This window comes from Crocuta crocuta, unplaced genomic scaffold (genome assembly GCF_008692635.1).
Source record: "Crocuta crocuta isolate KB4526 unplaced genomic scaffold, BGI_CrCroc_1.0 scaffold235, whole genome shotgun sequence".
In the NCBI taxonomy this organism is placed as follows: domain Eukaryota; kingdom Metazoa; phylum Chordata; class Mammalia; order Carnivora; family Hyaenidae; genus Crocuta; species Crocuta crocuta.
In genome coordinates, this window is record NW_027531285.1 from 9,114,626 (window position 1) to 9,137,158 (window position 22,533).

The 22,533-nt window shown below is 39.1% G+C and overlaps 1 long non-coding RNA gene across 1 annotated transcript in view; it reads right to left on the reverse strand.

Annotated features, from left to right (window-relative positions):
• Positions 1-1,423: 1,423 nt before the first annotated feature.
• The window catches only part of LOC144237576 (uncharacterized), a 72,108-nt gene continuing 50,998 nt past the window's right edge, over positions 1,424-22,533 (reverse strand). Inside the window, exon 4 of the long non-coding RNA XR_013336897.1 lies at positions 1,424-1,577. This is a non-coding gene — a long non-coding RNA (uncharacterized LOC144237576). The remainder of the gene's footprint in view (positions 1,578-22,533) is intronic.

The following is a 22,533-nucleotide window of genomic DNA, read 5'->3' on the forward strand; positions in this document are numbered from 1 at the left end:
TGTGCAGATAGGACCCAGCTGACAGTGGACTCAATAGATTGAGGGAGTCTTGATAAAATCACCTTCCTCTTCCTGATGTTTGAACAGCCCCCTTCTCCTGCCATATATAGCCAAGAAAATAAGTCAGAGCCTGGTGCTCTAGTGATGAGTTGGCACGTGGCTCCTGGGTTTGTCTCCCGAATAAGCAACTTCTTTATTCAAAAAAGTTTCTTTATTCTGCCTGCAGAATAGGCAGGGTGTCAGTCAAATAAATCCTGGCCAGTTATTCACAGCATTCAGACTATGTGACATCCTTGCTCTATCCATTGTCGTAAAGTCAGAAAGGAGAGGACAGGTCAGCTGTCGACCAGAAAAGTCCAAGCTTTGCTGTTGATATTTTCACAATGACCATCATCCTAGGTGGGCAAGGGAGACAAAGAAATGCCTCAGCCTCGACTCCATTGAAAACAGAGCCCGGACAGCAGTGCCTCATTTGAAAGGTGAAGTCCTGAGGCAGTGAGAGTTAATGAAAAGAGAAGTGTGACAAGGAAGGTTAGAGAGCCACTGCATGTCACTGTACTGGCCACTGCTTTACCATAAGCCTCAAAGACACACAGCTGGTTGCTCAGCAGGTGCAGCTACTCAGCCACCTGGGATGTCTCCAGACAGGCTGTGCATTGAAGCTGTGCAAAGCAGTCCCTTCAAGGAGGAAGGAGGGGGAATCTATCTGCATGGCTACTTCCCTTCGCTAGTCTCCTAAATTCATTACAAAGGGAGTTTTTTCCCCCAAATCCCAAGTCATGTCACCTTGCTCCCTCAGTAGCTGCTGAAGAAGCCCATCCCAGGACTGCAGAGTCCTGCTGTTTCCAAGCCTGGAAGTGGCTGGAGAGGCCAGAGACCCCACGAGTTCAGCTGACCTGCCTCAGGCGGCAAAACTGCACAGGCCCATGAAGGACCAACCAACCTGTGTCAGTGGCAGCTGGGGGGCTGGCAAGCAGGTGAGATTGGAGATGCTGATGCAGTGTTTCAGTTTATAGCAGACAACAGAAGCTAGGATCGCAATCATATTCAAAGCATAGAAATAGATCTTCCTTTGTGCTGAGAGCCTGGACTATGTTCCTAATGACAAAGGATAGCAGACATGCCAACCGAGGCATTACAAAATCTTAAGTCAAAATTATTTGTTCTGCTGGATGTGATGGTGTTTATGTGCATGCTATACCCTAGAAACAGGCCTTGTGATCTATCACAAAGACCACCAATGAGCTCCTAAGCACCAAATCCAATGGGTACCTTACACTGTTTACTTAACTTGACCTCTTTATAATATTTCACACAGCTGCACATTTTTTCAACAGGAAACATCATCCTTCCTCGGATTCCAAATACAGATCTCTTCTGATTCTCCCCTACCTTTTTTTATCTCCTTTGGTGAGTACCTTTTGTCTACTGACTCTGTGAGAACTGGTCTTCCTTGGGTCTCCTTTCTCATCCTGATGCACTTTTTAGTCTACATGTTCTTCCTAGGGAACCTCATTGTTCCTCTGTGCTGAGGATTCCCACGGCTCCAGACTTGTGAGGAAGACATGATCCTGGCCCTCCATGAGGAAAAAGACAAAAGATATCAAGTATTATGAGAGTGTGTATGAAATGCTATGCTAAGAAGTTTTAGAATAGCATGTGCATATGGAACATACTCAACCAGAAGAATTTTCTTAAACCAATTCTGAAAGGATAAGAAGGAGTTATGCTGACAGATGAAAAGAGGAAGAAAATTCTGGGGAAAAAATCCAACGAAACATAGGCCTAAGCCAGCATGGGATCTGAGAATAAGCGATGATTCTGAAAGGAGACCTGAAAAGGCTACAGATATACAACTAGAAAGGCAAGCAGGGGAGGGTCATAAAAGGCCTGACGTGACAAGCCACGGCGTCTGGACTTCATCCTGAGAGCAAGATCGAGGCAGGGTCAGTTTTTCATTTCATAAATATTCCTCTGTGAAGACTGTGGCTTGGAGGAGATAGCAAGGAGACCCACTGGGAGGCTGGGGACCCACCCAAGCAAGGCACTCTAAACCATTAAGAATTTGGCAGTAATGACCTTTGTTTCTCCCATCTAAAGTAACTTGCACAAGGTAAATCCTGAGCTAATTCCAACATTTTTGTCTGTATACTAATGGAATAATGAACTTCCGTCTTGACTCTCAAACGTGTACTTGGTTTCTGGGTATCCCAGGCAACTATTCGTTCAGGGTTCTCCAGCAACTCTGGGAAACAAAAAATATTTTGTAAGTGCCCAGATCATCTATTTTTCTATCATTTTTTATTCATTAAAAAGTGTTTATCAAATAGTTATAGGAGGAAAATTCCTCTTTCGGTTACTGTGAGTTATAGAAAGATGACTAAGACACAAGTCCCCAGGAAGTAATATTTCAGAAATACAGTCAGAAAGAGCATAAATTGTGAAGTGGGGCAAATAAAAGAGCAAAGAGAGACCAAGAGAGAGGTTCTGGCAGTGTGACATACATAGCTGCAGAAGAAGAAGGGGTTAACTAGGTTTGGGAGGTTTGATTTAGGCTCAAAATGACTAGGATCTCAACTAGGCAGAAATGAGGGGGCAGATATCCCTGATAAGGTCCCAAGGGCCTGACAGCACTGCTGAATGACCAGGTTTGGTCAAAGTAGCAGGTATATAAAGGAACACAGTAAAAAAAAAAAATGGTGGACAGTTCAGGAAGACCTTAAGATCCTGCTTAAGACAATAGCAATTGAGCTGTTTGAGCAGACATCTTTTGAAGCATCTGGGTGTCTCCATGAGGGACCAGAGCCATTTGCAGTGTACTGACTCAGCAAAATTATTCCTACAACTGCTTGAATGCAAGCAAATTGAATCCATTTTCACATGGACAGCACTGCCTTGTTATTAACCTAAAGAAGAAGAGAGCTTCTATGCAAGTACTACTGTCAGAGCAGTTACCTTGGTACATCCTCACACTTCCCCAGTCCCCTCATGATGCCTAGATACAAGACAGCTCCAGGTGCCTACCACGTGGTCCAGGTGTGTTATTGCTTCTCACTTAGAGGAAACTCCACTACTTTAAACTTTAGAGTCCAGGGCCACCGTTTTATGAAGTCTATGTAAAGTCCAAATCACCTAATAACACATCGAGATGTAATCTACTTAAATTCATGGGGCTGAAAATGCACAGATTAAGAGACAAGTTAAGAGGTTAAACCACCATCCTAAACTGAATTCACTGAAGAGACCTAGAAATAAATTTAAGGGGCTCACGCCCTTTAAGGGAACCCTCAGAACCCTACCTGAAAGGTATAACTATAGAGAAAAAAAAGAGAAAGAGAGAGAAAGATAACAGAGAATTAGAAACCAAGAACAATGTCTCTGACTTCAATAAAGGTCAAAACAATATACTCCAAACTGTTCCAGACAGATAAAATAATCTGTCCAAAATTAAATGGTATTATGTATAGTCATTGTGGTGAATCTTTATACAACTTGGCATGACAGAGAGAGACTATTTCATCTCTTAATTTGATGGCATAGTCTATCTACTTCATGAAATGTTAAAGTGAAAAAGTCTCATTAACTCTTTAATTGTTCATTTATATCTATCCTGGGTTTCTGTCTGGTTTATTGTTGTTGCTGTTTGTGTTTATTTTCAAGATTTCTTCATCTGTATACTGTAATTATACGTTTTTATCAGAGTAGAGTCCTTACTAGGTTCAGCTTACTCCTTACTCTGTTTTAATTCTTTCCTCCTTTTGTGTCTCAACTGCCTTCCTCTCCCCCAGGCCAAAATGGTGGACAGGAGGCAAGTACGAAGGAATCAGAAAGATACTGTGGTAAGTGTGCAGATAGAAATAGTTCCTATCTTCCCTCATTTCAAAACTAAAGATACCTTTACAATCTTGGATTTGGAATTTGGAACTACTTTATCCATCTTGTTTTCTCCCTTTCAGTGAGTTATTATCACCTCATGTGAGTGTAGAAGGATAGAAGGTGAGCAAGCTAGACCATGTTATACATGGCACCCTGGTTGTTGTTGGTGGTGGTGGGAGTTGGGGGGGGGTGGTTTGTGAGAGAAAGAGAGAGAGAGAGAGAACAGATAGTGTACACAAGCAGGAGAGGGGCAGTGGAAGAGGGAGAGAGAGATTCTTAAGCAAGCTCCACGCCCAGCATGGAGCCCAACGTGGAGTTTGATTCCATGACCTGAGCCAAAATCAAGAGTCAGGCGCTTAACCAACTGAGTCACCCAGGTGATAATTGGCAACCTGGTTTTACTTTGGTGTGTAGGAACCCCAGAAGTTAAAGGTTGCTATATAAGTTTTCTGTCACTGCTATAACAAATTGCCATAAACTGGCTGGCTTAAAAAACAAAACTCATTTTCTCACAGTTTTGCCAACCAAAAGTTCAAGATCAAAGCCACGTTCCCTTAGAAGGCTCTAAGGGAAAATCCTTCCTGGCCTTCCCCAGTTTCTGGTGGCTGCTGGTATTTCTTAAGTTCCAGGACTTGTGGCTGCATCAGTCCAATCTCTTCTATGTCTCATCATTGCCTCAGCTTCTACGTCTTTTCTTCTGTCTGTCTCAAGTCTCCCTCTGCCTTTCTTTCATAAGAATATTTGTCATTGGACTTAGGTCCTACCCAGATAATCCAAGATGATCTCTTCATCATCAGATCCTGAACTTAACATCTGCATTGGCCCTTTTTCCAAATAATATCCACAGATTTCACAAATTAGGACATAAACATATCTTTTTGGAGGCCACCATTTAAATGGTTTTACAACGTCCACATACATAGAGATAACATTCTTGTTGGCTACCAGAGCCTTGCCTCAGGGAGTCAAACACTCTCCCAAGGCAACTAGTGCCACAAATATCATCCCAAGTCTGAGTCAGAACACTAGACTAGTTAAATGTGTCCCCAAGAAAAACAAATGGCAGCCTTCTCCTATTTGAGAATTTAGACAAAGCCTGAGAAACATCAGATGAGCAATTCTTTCAGCAGAACATCGAGGCACTTTGAACACTAGGATTTAGGTACTTCATTTACATGCCACTTGTAAACTATTTTAATATGTATAGTCTATTGTTAGTGTGAAGTCTTTTGGAAAGAAATATGCTCAAAATGGTAACATTTTTCCCTCAAAACCCTTTGCTTTCATGTACATTACATTTCAAAAGAAGGTAGATATTATACTGTCTTGTACCAAATGCCCTCAAGACTTTTTTTTTTTTTTTTGAAACTGTAATATAAAACATCTTTTTCTCTGGCTCTAATCCAATTTCTTTGAGTGATGTGTAAACCTTACAATTGTTTGTAGCTCTGTGTCAGTATCCATTACTTTTGAAATGACCCCTACATTTCACATTCTATATAACATTTTCCTGTCCTCTCTGGGAATTGCAGAAGATCCTTCGTAGACACACTAATTGCTTGTGACACCCACAGTCCTTTTGAACACGGATGTTTTCTTGGTGAACCAGTAAATACTCTGTTATTTGGAGGGGACATTGTTGCCAAACACTTTCCCCGAATCTTGCTTTCTACTTAAACATCATAATCACACACGGCTGAGTTATAGCTTCACTGCTGCCCATGCATATTGTACTCTTGGCATTACAGGAGCTTCAGAAACTGCTCAGTCTGTCAAAGTACCAGTAATGATTTCTTTTGTGGGTATATTAATCTCACAGAAACTAAGCATTACGTTTTAGACAATAAAGCTTGCAAAAGACCTGTCAAATCTATATTTTTTAAATGCTTTCTATTATATTCTTCCAAAACACACCCCACTGCATTGACCTTTAAGCACATTAACCTCTGCAGGGAAATTTCTTAAATCCATATTATATGCATAAAACCTCTAATTCAGCATTTAGTGGGGAAAATAGATTGTAGTTGGTGCTAAAATGTCAGCGAGTCATCCACATCTGACAGTAGATTTGTAGAATGACAAACAACGGCATTAAGCTTGTCTTAAAAGAAAATGTAGCGTGGCTAAAAACACTGGTAGGTCCAAGGCAAATGTTCAAAAAATAGGCACTCTCTAACATACCAAAATCCAATTTACAAAGATTCCTAAATATAAATTGGAGGTTGCAGTCTGTCACCAGCACCAAGCACCATGATCTACTCAGCATTGCTTCCCCCCAACGCAGCTGCAGTTTCTGGTTTTTCCTCCTTTTGGGCCAACAAATAAATACCCTTGTTTGCTCAATCACTTCTTGGCTTTCAACTCCTCACAATTTGGTGGATTTTAGACAGGTCTTCTTTCTTATTTTTTTTAAACCGAAATATATTTCACATACAACACTCTTTAAGTTTAAGGTGCTCAACATGTTGCTTTGCTGCATTTAGATATTATAATATGATTGTCCTTGAAGTCTTGGCTAATACCCCTATCATCACGCAATTACCATTTCTTTTTTGTGTTGGAAATAATTAACATCTAATCTCTTAGCAAGTTTGATGTTTATAATACAATATCGTCTGTTATCACTGTGCTTATGCATTAGATATGCAGGACTTATTTACCTACCAGTTGTGTATTGGGCCCTCTCTCTGAGGTATCCGCATATCCTTATCTCCCTCAATCCCACCCTTCTTCTCAGCCCTCCTTAAAATCTTTCATGGTGACTTCAGAAACTATCCATGCCCTTTTTTTCTTCTCCTTTTACTTTGTTCCATTTACGAGTCAAATAAATTCACTATAGTCATGACTGGGAAGCATTAAGTGTGGAGTCCTGCAACATTGTAAAATCAAAAGAAGGGAAAGCCATACATTCACAAGTGAAATATGGCATAATAAGCAATCAGCATCTTGACCACTGAGCCCTTCAAAACACCTGCAAAGGCTTCTCTCTCTAATTTAGCATCAAATGTTCCTCTGGTTTGATCAATCTGCTTCAAGTGCAGACATTCGAAATAAATTCAAAAATTTTCTTGCCTATTTTTAACTTCTCTGTTTTATTCACTAACACTGTACACATATTGTCTTCTCTCCACTTTTTAAAGTTTAACTATATCCTAACTTGTTTCACTGTGCTAATAAAGCGTTGTAAGTTTTCAAATTAGTTCCATCACATTTGGGGTCTTTTTCCTATCAACAGACTCGGGTCAAGATGCAAATGAATGCCTAAATAGTGACCTACTGTAAGTCAATGCTATATTATCAGTGTTTTCCCATAGACAAACTTCACCTATTCAATGCTGTATCTAAGACTATGAGTTGCTCGTTTTTGCGTGTAGATTTTTTTTTTTTGGCCACCCAAATTTGAAAGAGTTAATGATTTCAAAGATTCAGAATTCCCTAAGCCCCTTCAAATTATTTTCTCTTCCTTGTTTTCACATAGGCAAACAGAATTCTGTAAATCTGCTTAAAAGGAGATCCTCAATTGGAAATCTGGGTATCTAGAGGAGGGCAATGTATGGTTAATTTGGTGAATCTAAAAATCTCCTATTTTATAGTACATGTGTATAGTCAACATTTCTTTATTCACTTACTTGCTTCTTTGTTGTCTTGTCTACTAAGGAGTGAGCAATGTAAGAGTGAGGATCTTGTCTATTTTGTCTTCCGTGTCCCCAGTACCTAGAACTTGTATAAAGTTGATATTCAAGAAACAATTGTTGGCCAAATAAAATATGTAATTAATCAGTTAATTATTTTGATTATTTAGGTTCTGGTTGGCTCTGCCTTTGCTATTTTATCATTTTAAAAAGAAAAAGAAGACCTGAGCATGTATGTATGTTAGATTTAGAATCCTAGAAACTAGAGCTAGAAAAGATCCTAGAAATTGTGTCATTTAAAATATTGATTTTATAGCTGAGGAGATAAGGTGATAGGGAAATAGGCTAAGTCATATAATGCCCAAGGCCCACCACAGCTAGGGTAATGGCCAGGATGCTATCCTAGCCCTTAAACCAGTGAAGTCCCATAGAATTAGCCCTCCTGGGGGACACTGAACTCATCCTTCCCATAGGAGGAGCCGGTGTGATCCTGTTCGCTCAGCAGAATATATGTAGATCTCTATTTACAAAATAAAGCAAAGAGTGAGGTAAAGGACTGTGTGATGGGAGTAGAACATTGTCTTGCATTATTTTCATTCAGCCAAAAAACTTTTATGTACTGGGCATAGTGGCTTGTGGGAAAACCCAAACAAAGAGCACAAGCACCACCATGTGCATGAGCCTTGACTAGGTCCAGGTCTTAGACACATCTGAGTTCAGGAGGGAATGCAGGGCCCCAACACATATACACAGCAGATTCCAGTAGACAAAGTATTTTCATAGTCATTATTTCAGTTCATCTTCACAACTACCCTGTAAGGCAGCAGGGAAGACATTGTGCCAATTTTACAAACAAGGAACCTAAAGGTGAAAGTCGTTGGTAAACTGCTCAAGGTCACACAGGTAGTTGATGATAAGAGATATAATTAAGTCCTCTTATCCCATGAGAGTTCAATGTATGTTTTCACTACTCAAATGCATGTACTTTCTTCATCTCCTACTGTCTTTTTTTTTCTTTTTTCTTTTTCTGAATTAGTTGGACTTAAACCTACCTTCTACATGTCTATCTCACCTGTCCCCAGATCAGGGTCTGAGCTCCTGGCTAAGATGTTTATATACTCTTTATTTTTTTTTGTCTGAAAAAAGAATAATAATTTCCTCTCTTTAGTGCTCTGCATAGGGAACACAGTTCTCTTCTTAGGAGTCTTCAAATGGTTAATTGAAAAATATCATAAACCCTAGAAAAATATGCAGCTTCAAGATTCTGTGGTTTCAAGGTATGCATTGCAAAATGTACACTGAACATTCCCCTTCTCTCTCTGCTACCCATAAACACATATATACACAGTGTGATTATACCACACTTCCCTTCCACTTGAAACTGTTATCATCTCAAGATAAGTGGATTAGCCCAAGGCAAATATAATAGAAGCCATCAGTGGGACTGAAGTCGAAGATCACTGGGGGTCTATCACAAGAAAATCCCTGAATAGATGTTGTGGTAGGAGAGATGTAATATACAATGCTTGGATCTCTGAAGTGGGACACTGGCAGAAAAGGAATATCCAAACAGGAGAAACCTTAGGAGATGCTAAAATAGGAGACAAGTTGCTGAGACTAGAACAAAAGTAGAATAAATAGTGCAATTACCCCTTGTTGTCTCTGATAATCTCTGCATTAAAATTCCAAACTGGGTACTTCAGTTTTTGAAGAAAACAACTGGAGAATGTTGGTAAGGAGGCAAGTTGTGTCTTCACTGTCTTTTTTCAGGGACCCAAGGCACAGACAGCTCTTCTCATGTGGCCATGACCAGGGCTGGCTACAGCAGTTGGCAGGGCCAGCACAAATAGAGATTCCTAACTGTGTGACAAGGCTAAGTTGTCCCATCCTCCCTACCCCTATCACTTGGCCCCTTTGAGATGCTGGGTGCATCCTGCATATCTTAGCTCCATTCACTCTTCTCCCCACTCTCACTCTCCCCCCCCACCTTGTCTACTCCTTAGATCTGTAGATGCACACACCCACTGTACCACATCCACTCTTTAAGAACAAATTGTTACCTTGAAAGCCAGCTCACAGGTTTAATCAGGAATTTTGAGTTCCCCAGAGCATGGTCTAGAAGAGGAACTAGGCACTGGGTGGGCACATCCCCTTGGCCATCTCCCCACTGTCTCCTGTCCCCAGTAAGAGCAACCAGAATATATCCCTGAGTATTATGGGACCAACGCAGGATCCTGAATGCTTGGATCTAGGGGTCCCATTGAAACTTGGAGCCATATGTGCAAAAGAGGAGATTTGTTGGTTTAGAAAACCAACAGTCGGAGATTTGTTGGTTCAGAAATCCTGATGTCATCTTCACAAAAACAGTCATTGTGACTTGCAGGATTTCTGACCCTGCCCCGCTTCCTACTGATACGATGAGGGGGGTAGGGAAATCACAGAAATTGTGAAGGATACAGTTAACCTGTAAACAAGTACCCATCTTTCAGACTTAGACATGAAATAGGGCATGAATGAATCCCCCAAATTAAAACAGATGTCTTAGACAATCATAGCCTAAAACTAAATAATCTCCCCAGCTTTATTATCGTATGCTTCTATTTTCCATTAATTTGAAGAGAAACTTTCAACTTTTGCTTGTAGAACAATTATGAGAACAATGGATGCTTCCTTTGGCTCTTCCCTGGAGGTAAAAGCATAAAAGCAGAGCTTTACAGAGCCTATCCAGCTTGTTTGTTAGTGTGGGGAAATGGAGGTTAATTAATCTAGTTTGGGGAATGCTAGATAATATCTATGTTCAGTTGCTTATACGTTATGCTGTCCAATTAATTCCTCCCAAGGACTTTTATACAAGATTATTCAGCTCAAAACTTCTGGCTTGAAACTTTTCAAGGTCCTTGGGGTGACCACGTGAAAGAACACATTTAAGAAACTATCACCTTCTTTTAGTCTTTCATCCTGGTTGGAAGCTGTGCTCTTCTCAAAGGTTAACGAGGTTGGAGAACCTTCAGGGAGTGTGGCCAGGACACCCATTTCAATTGCTCTCACGTGCTTCTCTTATTCAATTCTCAGAAGCACAGTCTGGAGCTTGTGTTCCAAGATGCCTGCCGTTCAGCCCACCAGGGCTCCCGTCAGAAGCTGGCTGGGCCCAGAAACAGTCAGACGCCCTTGGAATCTTTAAGCGTTTTTCTGACAGAAGGTTTGGCCATTTCTTCTCCCAGTGCTCATTTTAAAGTTAAGCACATGAACACACATTTTTTGAATCCCAAAGAAGACTTTTAATTGATTCCCTGAATATTTTAAGGTCTACTAATTCCATTGATGTTGCAAACACTGCAATTCATTCCAGCTGCTGTTCTAATCACATTCATTAACAAGCTTATTTTTACCTGCCAGCTAATATTTTACCTTGCATCAATAAATCTTCAGCTTTCTAGCAAAACTGTGTACAAAATAAAATGGATTGCCCCACCTTCTGATTGTTCCACAGGGGCTGGCTTAGCCAACATCCCTCCTTCTGAGATGATAAACTAAAGAATGCATATGCTACACATTTGTGACAGACAAATACAACATTAGATTCTTCCAAATGCAAGTTTTTCTCACATAGTCTACCCAGTTAATTTTTTCTTTTGTATTACATAAAGTAAAAAAGGAACATAATCACTCAGTCAGATGTAAATGAAAGATCTTATAGTAGGTTAAAATAACTCATATGCCAATGTCCTCTAGAGAACATGGTTTCTTTTCAGTAATGATGTTTAATTAGGATTTAACCATCCATGATGTCTTTGTCCATTCTTGTGTACTGGCAATAGGTTTATGGGGGAAAAAATGGCCCAGAATCAAATGTGTAGCATGTGTCATTAAAACATAGAGCAGGTAAATGACCCACGTGACAAACCAAACAAGTGTCTTGGGATCATTTGCTAATGCTGTGTGTACTGAAAGAAGAGGAAGTAGGAAATCCCATCCATAGAGTTCAGAGCGAGATTTCTCCAGGTGAACTCTCATTAAACAATAGGGTCCGAGAAATAACTGAATTCTGGTTAAGAGACCACATGGCCTTGACTTCCAGAATTGCTACATATGAGCTATGAGCTTGGGTAAGACAACCTGTGTGAAACCTACATTCTTATATCAAATATAAAATAAAATTTTGCTTCTAAGGTGCTTAATACATATAATAAATATGGTATATAATAAACCCTTTAAAAATGCAAGCTAAAAGGAAATAAAAGTTATATTTTGCATTCAACTACCATCACGTCTCTTAAACTGGGTTTTATGTCATAATCACAAGCCAAAAATTTTTCTACAAGGCTATAGAGACATTATTTGACGCCCAACTCACTACCTCATTATAAAAAACATCATTACCCTTCTCATTATCCATTTCTGCCCTCCCATACTCATTTAACTTCAGTCACACCAGCTTCCTACCTGATCTTAGAACATATCAGGTACAATTCTGGCTGAGAGTCTTTCCACGTACAGTTCCCTGTGCCTGGAAATACTCTACTAGCAAATTCCTTCATGGCTTATCCCCACAACTCCTGTATATCTTTGTTCAAACTTTAATTATTTAAGGAGGTCTTCCCTCATCAGCCTACTTAAAATTCTACACCTAAATATAGTAAAAAGAACTAAACAGATAAGAATAGAAATTAATAAAATAGAAAAATATATGATAAATAGGATTCACAAGACCAAAAATATTTCATTATAAAATCAATGTATGGATAACATTCTCCATAATATGGATCAAGAAAAAAAGAGAAAAGGCATAAGTAACCAATGTTAGATATGAAGTAAGAAACATCACAAAACATTAAAGAGATTATAAAACAATACTGTAAAAAAATCTTAGAAAAACATTGTTGGAAATATAGTGAAAAGCTTATCACTCCTTTTCAACATTGTACTGCCAATCCTTGCTAATGCAATAAGGCAAGAAAATGAAATAAAAGGTTCATAGATTAAGGAGGAAGATATAAAACTGTCCTTGTTCACAGATGACATGATTATCTACATAGAACACCTCAAAGAATTGACCAAAAAACTCCTGAAACTAATAAGTGATTATATCAAAGTTGTAGGATATAAGGTTAATATGAAAATATCAGTTGCTTTTCTATATTCCAGTAATGAACAAGTAGAATTTGAAATTAAAAACATAATACCATTTACATTAGCACTCCCCAAAATTAAATACTTAGGTATAAATCTGACAAAATATGTACATCTATATGAGAAAAACTACAAAAGTCTAATGAATGAAATCAAAGAAGAACTAAATAGACAGAGAGATATCCAATGCTCATTGGTAGGAAAACTCAGTATTATCAAAAATTTCAGTTCTTCACAACTTGATCTATAGATTCAATTCCCAAACAAAATCTCAGCAGTATTTTATGGATATTTACAAACTGGTTCCATAGTTTATACAGAAAGTCAAAAACCTAGAATAACAAACACAACATTGAAGAAGAACAAGGTTGGTGGTCTAATGCTATCCAACTTCAAGACTTACTATAAAGCTGTAGCAGTCAAGACAGTAACATATTGAAAGAATACATTAATAGATTAATGAAATAGAATAGAGATCCCCAGAGTAGAACTCCCATGAATATAATAAACTGATCTTTGAGAAAGGAGCAAAGATAATACAGTGAAGCAAAGATAATCTCTTCGACAAATGGTGCTGGAACAACTAAATATCTACATGCAAAAAATAAATAAATAAATGAAGAGAGAGAGAGAGAGAGAGAGAGAGAGAGAAAATGACACACACACTTTACTCTCTTTATAAAAATTAACTCAAAATGGATCACAAACCAAACTGTAAAATGCAAAGCTATAGAACCCCTAGAAGATGACAAAAAAGAAAATCTAAATGACCTTGAGAATGATGATGCCTTTTTTGACACACCACCAAATGTATGATCTGAGAAAGAAATAGCTGAAAAAAGAAAAGAAATAACTGATAAGCTGGACTTCATTAAAATGTAAAGCTACTGTTCTGCAAAAGACATTCAAGAGAATTGGAAGACAAGTCACAGATTGGGAGAAAATATTTGCAAAAGATACATCTTATAAAGGACTATTAATCAAAATATACAAAGAACTCTTAAAACTCAACAATAAAAAACAGCCAGATTAAAAAATGGGCCAAAGACCTCATCAGATACCACACCAAAGAAGATACACAGATGGCAAATGAATACATGAAAAAATGCTCCATAGTGTATGTCATTGAGGAAATGAAAATTAAAACAACAATGAGATACAACTAGATATCTATTAGAATAGCCCAAATCTGGAACACTGACAAAACCAAATGTTGGTAAGGATTTGGATCAATAGAAGCCCTCATTTGTTGCTGGTGGGAATGCAAAGTGGTACAGGCACTTTGGAAGACCATTTAGCAGGGTTTTTTGTTTCTTTTTACCGAACCAAACATAATTTTACCATGCAATTCAGCAATCATTCTCCTTGTATTTACCCCCCAAAAGGCAGGATTTATGTCAACACAAAAACCTGCACACAGATGTTTATAGCAGATTTATTCATAACTGTCAAAAGTTGAAAGCAACCAAGATGTCCTTTGGTAGGTGAATGGATAAACTGTGGTACATTCAGACAGTGGAATATTATTTAGTGCTAAACAGAATGAGCCATCAAGCCATGAGAAGAAACTTAAATGCATATTACTCAGTGAAAAAGGTCAATTTGAAAAGGCTACATATTGTCTGATTCCAACTATATGATATTCCAAAAAAGGCAGGCCTATGGAGACAATGAAAAAGTCATTGGCTGCCAGGGATTTGGGGGAGGAGAAGGAATGGATAGAGCAGAGAGAATCCTTAGGGCATACTCTCTATGATAATATAGAGACATACGTTATATGTCATTATACATTTATCCAAACACACAGAGAATATACCAAGAGTGAATCCTAAGGTAAACTATGGACTTGGGCAATTATGATGAGCCAATGTAGGTTCATACTTGGTAATAAATGTACTATTCTGGTGAGTGATATTAATGATGGGGAGGCTATGCTTGAGTGGAGGCAGGGGATACATGGGAAATCTCTAAACTTCCTCTCAATTTTGTTAAAATTACTGCTCTAAAAATAATTTTTTAAAAAAACATATACAATAAAAAGTCCAGATCCAGGTTATATTGCTGCAGAAATAACTACAATTCTACACAAACTCTTCAGAAAGTATTAAAATGGTTCATTTTTATGACACTGGCATATGACTAGCATTTTTATGAGGCTTGATGCCAAAGCCTGACAGAACCATTATAAGAAAGAAATTACGGACTAATCTGACTCATTAACATATGATTCCAGTAGTATACATAGATAGCAAGACTCAATATTATAGAAATATTGGTTCTCCCTCAAATTTTTTATATTATTCAAAGATCATGTTTAAGACTCTAACATTTAGAGGCACCAGGGTGGCTCAGTCAGTTGAGCTTCCAACTCTCATTTTCAGCTCAGGTCATGATCGCAGGGTCGTGGGATCCAGCCCCAAGTCAGGCTCCACACTGAACATGGAGTCTGCCTAAGATTCTCTGTCTCTGTCTGCCTATCTGTCTGTCTCTCTCTCTCTCGCCCTCTCTCTCTCTTCCACTCTGCCCCTGCCTCACTCCCTCAAAAAGTCCAGCATTTATTTCTGAAGAAACTAAAAAGACATTTTTCAAATTATATAAAAATGCAAGTGGGTAAGAATATGCAAACTGTCTTGAAGAACAAGACGAGAGAACTTGTTCCACTAGATAGCAAGACTTATTTTAAAGCCACTATAATTAAGAAATGTGATATTGGTAAAAGTTTCACAAATAAACCAATAGAACAAAATAGAAAGTCTAGAAGTAGATCCCCAAGTATATGGGCACTTGATTCATGACAACATAACAAGGCAATTAAGAGGTAAAAGGATAGTCTTTCCAGAGCATGGCACTGAATCAGCTGGATATTCTTTTGTTTTTTTAATTTTTTTTTTAACACTTATTCATTTTTGAGAGACAGAGCATGAGCATAGGAGGGTCAGGGAGAAAGGAAGACACAGAATCCAGGCTCCACGTTCTGAGCTGTCAGCACAGAGCCCGACACAGGGCTCCAACTCACAGACTGCAAGATCATGACTTGAGCTGAAGTTGGACGTTTAACCAGCAGAGCCACTCAGGTGCCACTCAGCTAGATATTCTTGTAAGCAAAAGGAAACTTCACTCCCACCTGCTGCCATGCACAGAAAATCAATTTCCCAAAAAATAAAGACAAATAATGACACTTTAGTATATGATATAGGAGAATACTTTCATTAGATTGAATTAGGTTTTGTTTTTGTTTTTTTTTGTTTTTTTTAGCAACACACATACCACAAGGAAAGACAAATCACCATGAAGGGGAAATCTTTGAATTGGACTGAATAAACTAGGAATTTTTGGGGAGAAGGAGGCAAGATGGCAGAGAAGTAGGGAGCTCTGTACATTTCACTCGCCCCCATCTCTCAAACGGAGAAGGCCTGAAGCCATAGAAACCCTTACAGAATCCAGGAATTTGAGGTGAAAAGGAGACAGAGTCCACTGAGAAAACCTTATAGCCTGAATGCAAACTAGGGAAGATAAAAATGGGCCGGGACCGGAGACAGGAGGGAGGGGTGGGAGCCCCCGTTGCAGGGAGCCACCGTGAGTCTAGGGGTAAAAAGAAAGAGCGGCAGAAACTCCTCAAGACACTGTCCCTGTCACTGGAGAAGAAAAAACCTTGGCTCGGACACAGAGGGATCCGTTTTCCTGCTGTCCAGCTGACCCTAGGCGGATGCACTTGTCCCAGGCGACCCCGGGAGAAACTGCTCCTGCTCGCCAGCTCGACCCGGAGGGAACGAGGCATTGCCTAAAGCTGCGCCTTTGTGCTTCTGGCTCGGCTCGATCCCCAGTGGGGAGGCGAGAGGCTTGAAACTGCTCTGAGGGACTCACCTGCAAGTTTATATTTCAGGCGATATCAATGGGGCGCGCGGACTAAGATCTAGAAACGAGGTGTGGCTTGAGACATAGAGCATGGCCCACCCTGGCTACGCCCACAGCACAGGGATATTGGACCCAAAACAGTGAGTTGCAATGCTTGGTTCGAGAAGGGACTGGGACGCCACCATTTTCCTCCCCACAACCACCAAGGTGGGACCTCAGGGAGTGGCCTGCAGGACGCAGTGGAGGCTAAGACCTGCCAACACCAAACCACGACCATCCCCGCTAGAGAGCTGCTTTTTTTTTTTTTTTTTTTTTAACCACTAATATTAAAAAATGTTTGGGGTGCCTNAAGACCTGCCTACACCAAACCATACCCATCCCTGCTACAGAGCTGTTTGGTTTTTGTTTTTGGGTTTTTTTTTTTTACACTGGAGTCCATGGAAAGACCAACATGGATGCACTGCTCTGATTAATTAATTCTGGTCACAGGCTTGCTTAAACAGTCACATTTAATCCATTCTCTAGATGTATATTCTACACTTCCACCTCTACCTTTCTATCTCTCTCTCTCTGGACTAATCAGTCTATATAGTTTCTCTGAGTAACATTATCTTCATTTCTTCCTCACCCTAACCATATTCTCCTCTTTCTCTCTCTGAATTAAGTCTCTTAGTGTCTCTGCCTGGTCATTTCATTTCCGATTTCACTTCCTCCCTGCCCTGTCATTTCTCTCTTTATATATGCTGTTCCATCAGCACTGCATACACCTGGCTCCTTATTTGTAGCTGGGAATTCTGGTTCTATGCTTTTAGGCTGTCCTTTGTCTTTTGGGTTTTTTCTTTTTTTCTTTTCTTTTCTTCTTTTTTATCTTTTATGTATTTTTATTTTTATAATTTGTCTTCTCTCCTTCCTCTTTTTTTTGGGGGGGGGTCCTTTCCTTTTTTTCTTTTTTTTTTTTTGTCCTTTTCCGTTTGCATGTTTGTTGTATTCATTTGTGCATCTGTGTGCCTTTGTTCCCTGTGTGTTTGTCTGTCTGTTTTCTTTTCCAGGGCTACCTCAAGAAACAAGCCAAAGTACACATGGTGGAGAGTCCCAAATAACACTGCGAGTAGGGAAATAAAATTACCAAAGTCTCAACAAGAGAGACCAAAAGACACCATTCAAAGAACATTTTCTCAAAGGACAGGCCATGGACAGTCAAAGAGCTTTCTTTGGTACAGCAGCACTCGCAGGTGCAGAGTGCATAACAAGCTTTTAAAACTAACTAGAGATAGAAAGCTAGCCAAAATGACAAAATGGAAAAACTCTCCTCCAAAGAAATTCCAGGAAGAAATGACAGTTAAAGAACTGCTCAAAACACATATAAGCAACATAACTGAACAAGAATTTAGAACAATAGTCATAAAATTAATCGCTGGACTTGAAATAGGCATGGAAGACATCAGAGAAACTATTGCTACAAAGACTATGGATCTTGAAAATAGTTTTGATGAATTAAAAAATGCTATAAATGAGATGCATGATAAAATGGAGGTGTCCAATGCATGGACTGAAGAGGCAGAAAGAAGAATAAGTGATTTAAAAGACACAATTATAGAAAAAGAGGAAGCTGAGAAAAAGAGAGATAAGTTGATCCAGGAACATGAAAGGAGAGTGTGAGAGCTCAGCGACACAATCAAACAGAACAATATCCATATCATAGGAGTTCCAGAAGAGGAAGAGAGAGGGAAAGGTGCTGAAGGAGTCCTTGAGCAAATTGTAGTAGAGAACTTCCCCAATCTGGAGAATGAAAAGACGTTGAAATCCAAGAGGCACAGAGAACTCCTCTCATATGTAACTTGAATTGTTCTTCTGCATGACATATCATAGTGAAACTGGCAAAATATAAGGACAAAGAGAGAATTCTGAAAGCAGCTAGGGATAAACGGGCCCTAATATACAAAGGGAAACCTATCAGAGTGGTGACAGACCTCTCTACTGAAACTTGGCAGGCCAGAAAGGAATGGCAGGAAATCTTCCATGTGATGAACAGAAAATATATGCAGCCAAGAATCCTCTATCCAGCAAGCCTGTCATTCAGAATAGAAGGAGAGATAAAAGTCTTTCCAAATAAACAAAAATTGAAAGAATTCGTCACCACTAAACCAGCCCTACAAGAAATCCTAAGGGGAACTCTATGATTTGAAACCCATTATTGAAAAATATGGGTTTAGAGTCATTGTGCCCTTTGTAGGATTCAAAAGACACTTCAAAAGACATAGGGTAGCAGAATGTATAAAAAAACAAAATCCATCTATTTGCTGCCTACAAGAAACTCATTTTAGACTCGAGAACACCTTCAGATTGAAAGTAAGAGGATGGAGAAATATCTATCATGCTACTGGAAGTCAAAAGAAAGCTTGAGTACCTGTACTTATATCAGACAAACTGGACTTTAAAGTAAAGGCAGTAACAAGGGATGCCTTATTATATAATAATTACAGGGTCTATCCATCAGGAAGAGTTAACAATTATAAATGTCTATGCACCGAATATGGAAGCACCTAAATACATACAACAATTAATCACAAACAGAAACAATCTTATGGGGAAAAAATGTGTTAATAGCAGGAGAATTTAATACTCCACTTACAGCAATGGATAGATCAACTAGACAGAAAATCACTAAAGAAACAATGGACTTGAATGAGACATTGGACCAGATGGATCTGACAGGTATATTTAGAACTCTACATCCCGAGGCCATGGAATTCATTTTCTTCTCAAGTGCGCATGGCACATTCTCCAAGATAGATCACATACTGGGACATAAAGCAGCCCTCAACAAATATAAAAGAATTGAGATCATACCATGCTACTTTCAGATCACAGTGCTATGAAACTTGAAATCAATCATAGGAAGAAGTCTGGAAAACCTCCAAAAACATGGAGGGTAAAGAACACCCTACTAAAGAACAAATGGGCCAATCAGGCAATGAGAAAAGAAATTAAACAATATATGGAAACAAATGAAAATGAAAATACAACAATCCAAACTCTATGGGATGCGGCAAAGGCAGGCCTAAGAGGAAAGTACATTGCACTCCAGGACTTTTTCTGATTCAAGAAATTAGAAAAAGCGCAACAAAATCTAACAGTGTACCTAAAGGAATTAGAAGGAGAGCAACAAGAGCATCCCAAGCCCAGTAGGAGAAGAGAAATAATAAAAATCAGGGCATAAATAAACAATATAGAAATAAACAAACAAACAAAAAACCCAGTTGAACAGATTAATGAAACCAAGAGTTGGTTTTTTTAAAAAATAAACAAAATTGACAAACCTCTAGCCAGGCTTCTCAAAAAGAAAAGAGAGAGCACTCAAATAGACAAAATCATAAATGAAAATGGACTTATTACAACCAACCCCTCAGAAATATGAGCAATTACCAGGGAATACTATGAAAAATTACATGCCAACAAACTAGACAACTTAGAAGAAATGGACAAATTCCTAAACACACACTCACTACCAAAATTCACATGGGAAGAGATAGAAAATCTGAACAGACCCATAACTAGTGAAGAAATTGAAACAGTTATCAAAAATCTCCCAACAAATAAGAGCCTTGTGCCAGATGGCTTCCCAGGGGAATTCTACCAGACATTTAAAGCAGAANACCCCTCAGAAATATGAGCAATTACCAGGGAATACTATGAAAAATTACATGCCAACAAACTAGACAACTTAGAAGAAATGGACAAATTCCTAAACACACACTCACTACCAAAATTCACATGGGAAGAGATAGAAAATCTGAACAGACCCATAACTAGTGAAGAAATTGAAACAGTTATCAAAAATCTCCCAACAAATAAGAGCCTTGTGCCAGATGGCTTCCCAGGGGAATTCTACCAGACATTTAAAGCAGAATTAATACCCATTCTTCTCAAGCTATTCCAAAAAATTGAAATCGAAGGAAAACTTCCAGACTCATTTTACAAAGCCAGCTTCACTTTGATTCACATGCCAGACAGAGACCCAGAAAAAAAAGAGAACTACAGGCTAATATCCTTGATGAATACGGATGCAAAAATCCTCAACAAGATACTTGCAAATAGAATTCAAGAGCACATAAAAAGAACTATCCACCATGATCAAGTGGGATTCATTCCTGGGTTACAAGTCTGGTTCAACATTCAATGTGATANACACATCCCCAAAGGCAAGGGAATCAAGAGCAAAAATGAACTATTGGGACCCCATCAAGATAAAAAACCTTCTGCATCACAAAGGAAACAATAAATAAAACTAATAGGCAACCAACGGAATGGGAAAAGATAGTTGCAAATGACATATCAGATAAAGGGCTAGTATCCAAAATCTATAAGGAACTCACCAAACTCCACACCCTGAAAAACAAAGAATCCAGNATGGTGTAGCCCCTCTGGAATACAGTGTGGGAGTTCCTCAAAAAATTATAGAACTCCCCTATGACCTGGCAATAGCACTGCTAGGAATTTACCCAAGGGATACAGGAGTGCTGATGCATAGGGGCACATGTACCCCAATGTTCATAGCAGCACTCTCATCAATAGCCAAAACATGGAAAGAGCCTAAGTGTCCATCAACGGATCAAGAAGATGTGGTTTATCTATACAATGGAATACTACATGGCAATGAGAAAGAATGAAATCTGGCCATTTGTAGCAACATGGATAGAACTTGAGGGTGCTATGCTGAGCGAAGTGAGTCAGGCAGAGAAGGAAAGATACCATATGTTTGCACGTATAGGAGGATTAGGAGGAACTTAATGGAGGACCATGGGGGAGAAGAAGGGGAAAAATGGTTGGGGAGAGGGAGGAAGGCAAACCGTGAGAGACTCTTGAATGCTGAGAACAAACTGAGGGCTGATGGGTATGGGGGAGAGGGGGAGGGGGGTGATGGGCATGGAGGAGGGCACTTGTGGGAGATGAGCACTGGGTGTTATATGGAAACTAACTTGACAATAAACTATTAAGAAAAAAACTAGGAAATTTTTTCACAAAAAGATAACATTAAGAAAGTGGAAAAGCAATCCATAGATTGGGAGAAAATGTTATATATACGTACATATATATCAAAAGGCTTGTATCAAGAATATATAAAATGCTCTAAGAGCTCTTTATAGCCTGAAAGAAAAATGGGTTAGAGACATTGACAGATGCTTCACAAAGAGAATATTTTAATAAGGAAACATATTCAAGACCACTTTAATAATCAGCAAAATAGAAAATAAAACCCCAATGATATACCACTATGCAATTAGTAGAATGCCTAAAAATAAAATGCCATTATTGATATTTGAAAGAACGTGGAGCAATGAGAATCTTATGCATGCCAATATGAATATGGTTTGCGGAAACATGTTGGCATTACATACCAGAATTTACCATACATGGAATCCATGATACTACAACCCACTCCTAGGGTATGTGTGTACCCCACAATAACGTATGCCTGGCCACATTATTCTAAACAGCCAAAGAACCCAAATGTCCACTAGCAGAAGAATAGATAAATGAATTGTGATGTATTCATTCAATGAAGTAATATATATCAACAAAAATCTCCATTGTCTCTCCAGAGACAATGAAACAACATGGAGAGCCTTCACAAATACAATGAGTAAAAAAGCCAGACCCAAAACCCACACACTGTGTGTGTCTCAGTCCATGCCAGCGGTATAACAGAATAGCATAGCCTGAACATCTTGCACAATATTTATTTCTCACAGTTCTGGAATCTGGAAAGGTGCTGGAACATTCAGTGTCTGGCGAGGGCTCTCTTCTTGGTTCATACAAGGCAATCTTCTCAACTATATTCACATGGGAGATGGAGTGAGAGGCCTCCCCAAGGTCTCTTTTATAAAGGCACTAATCCCATCATGCAGGCACCAGTCTGGTGACCTCACAACCTCCCATAGGCCCCACCTCCTAACACCATCACATTAGAAGTTAGATGTCAACCTGTGAATTTGTAGGGGACACAAACATGCAGGTTATAGCACTGTGTAAGTCAATT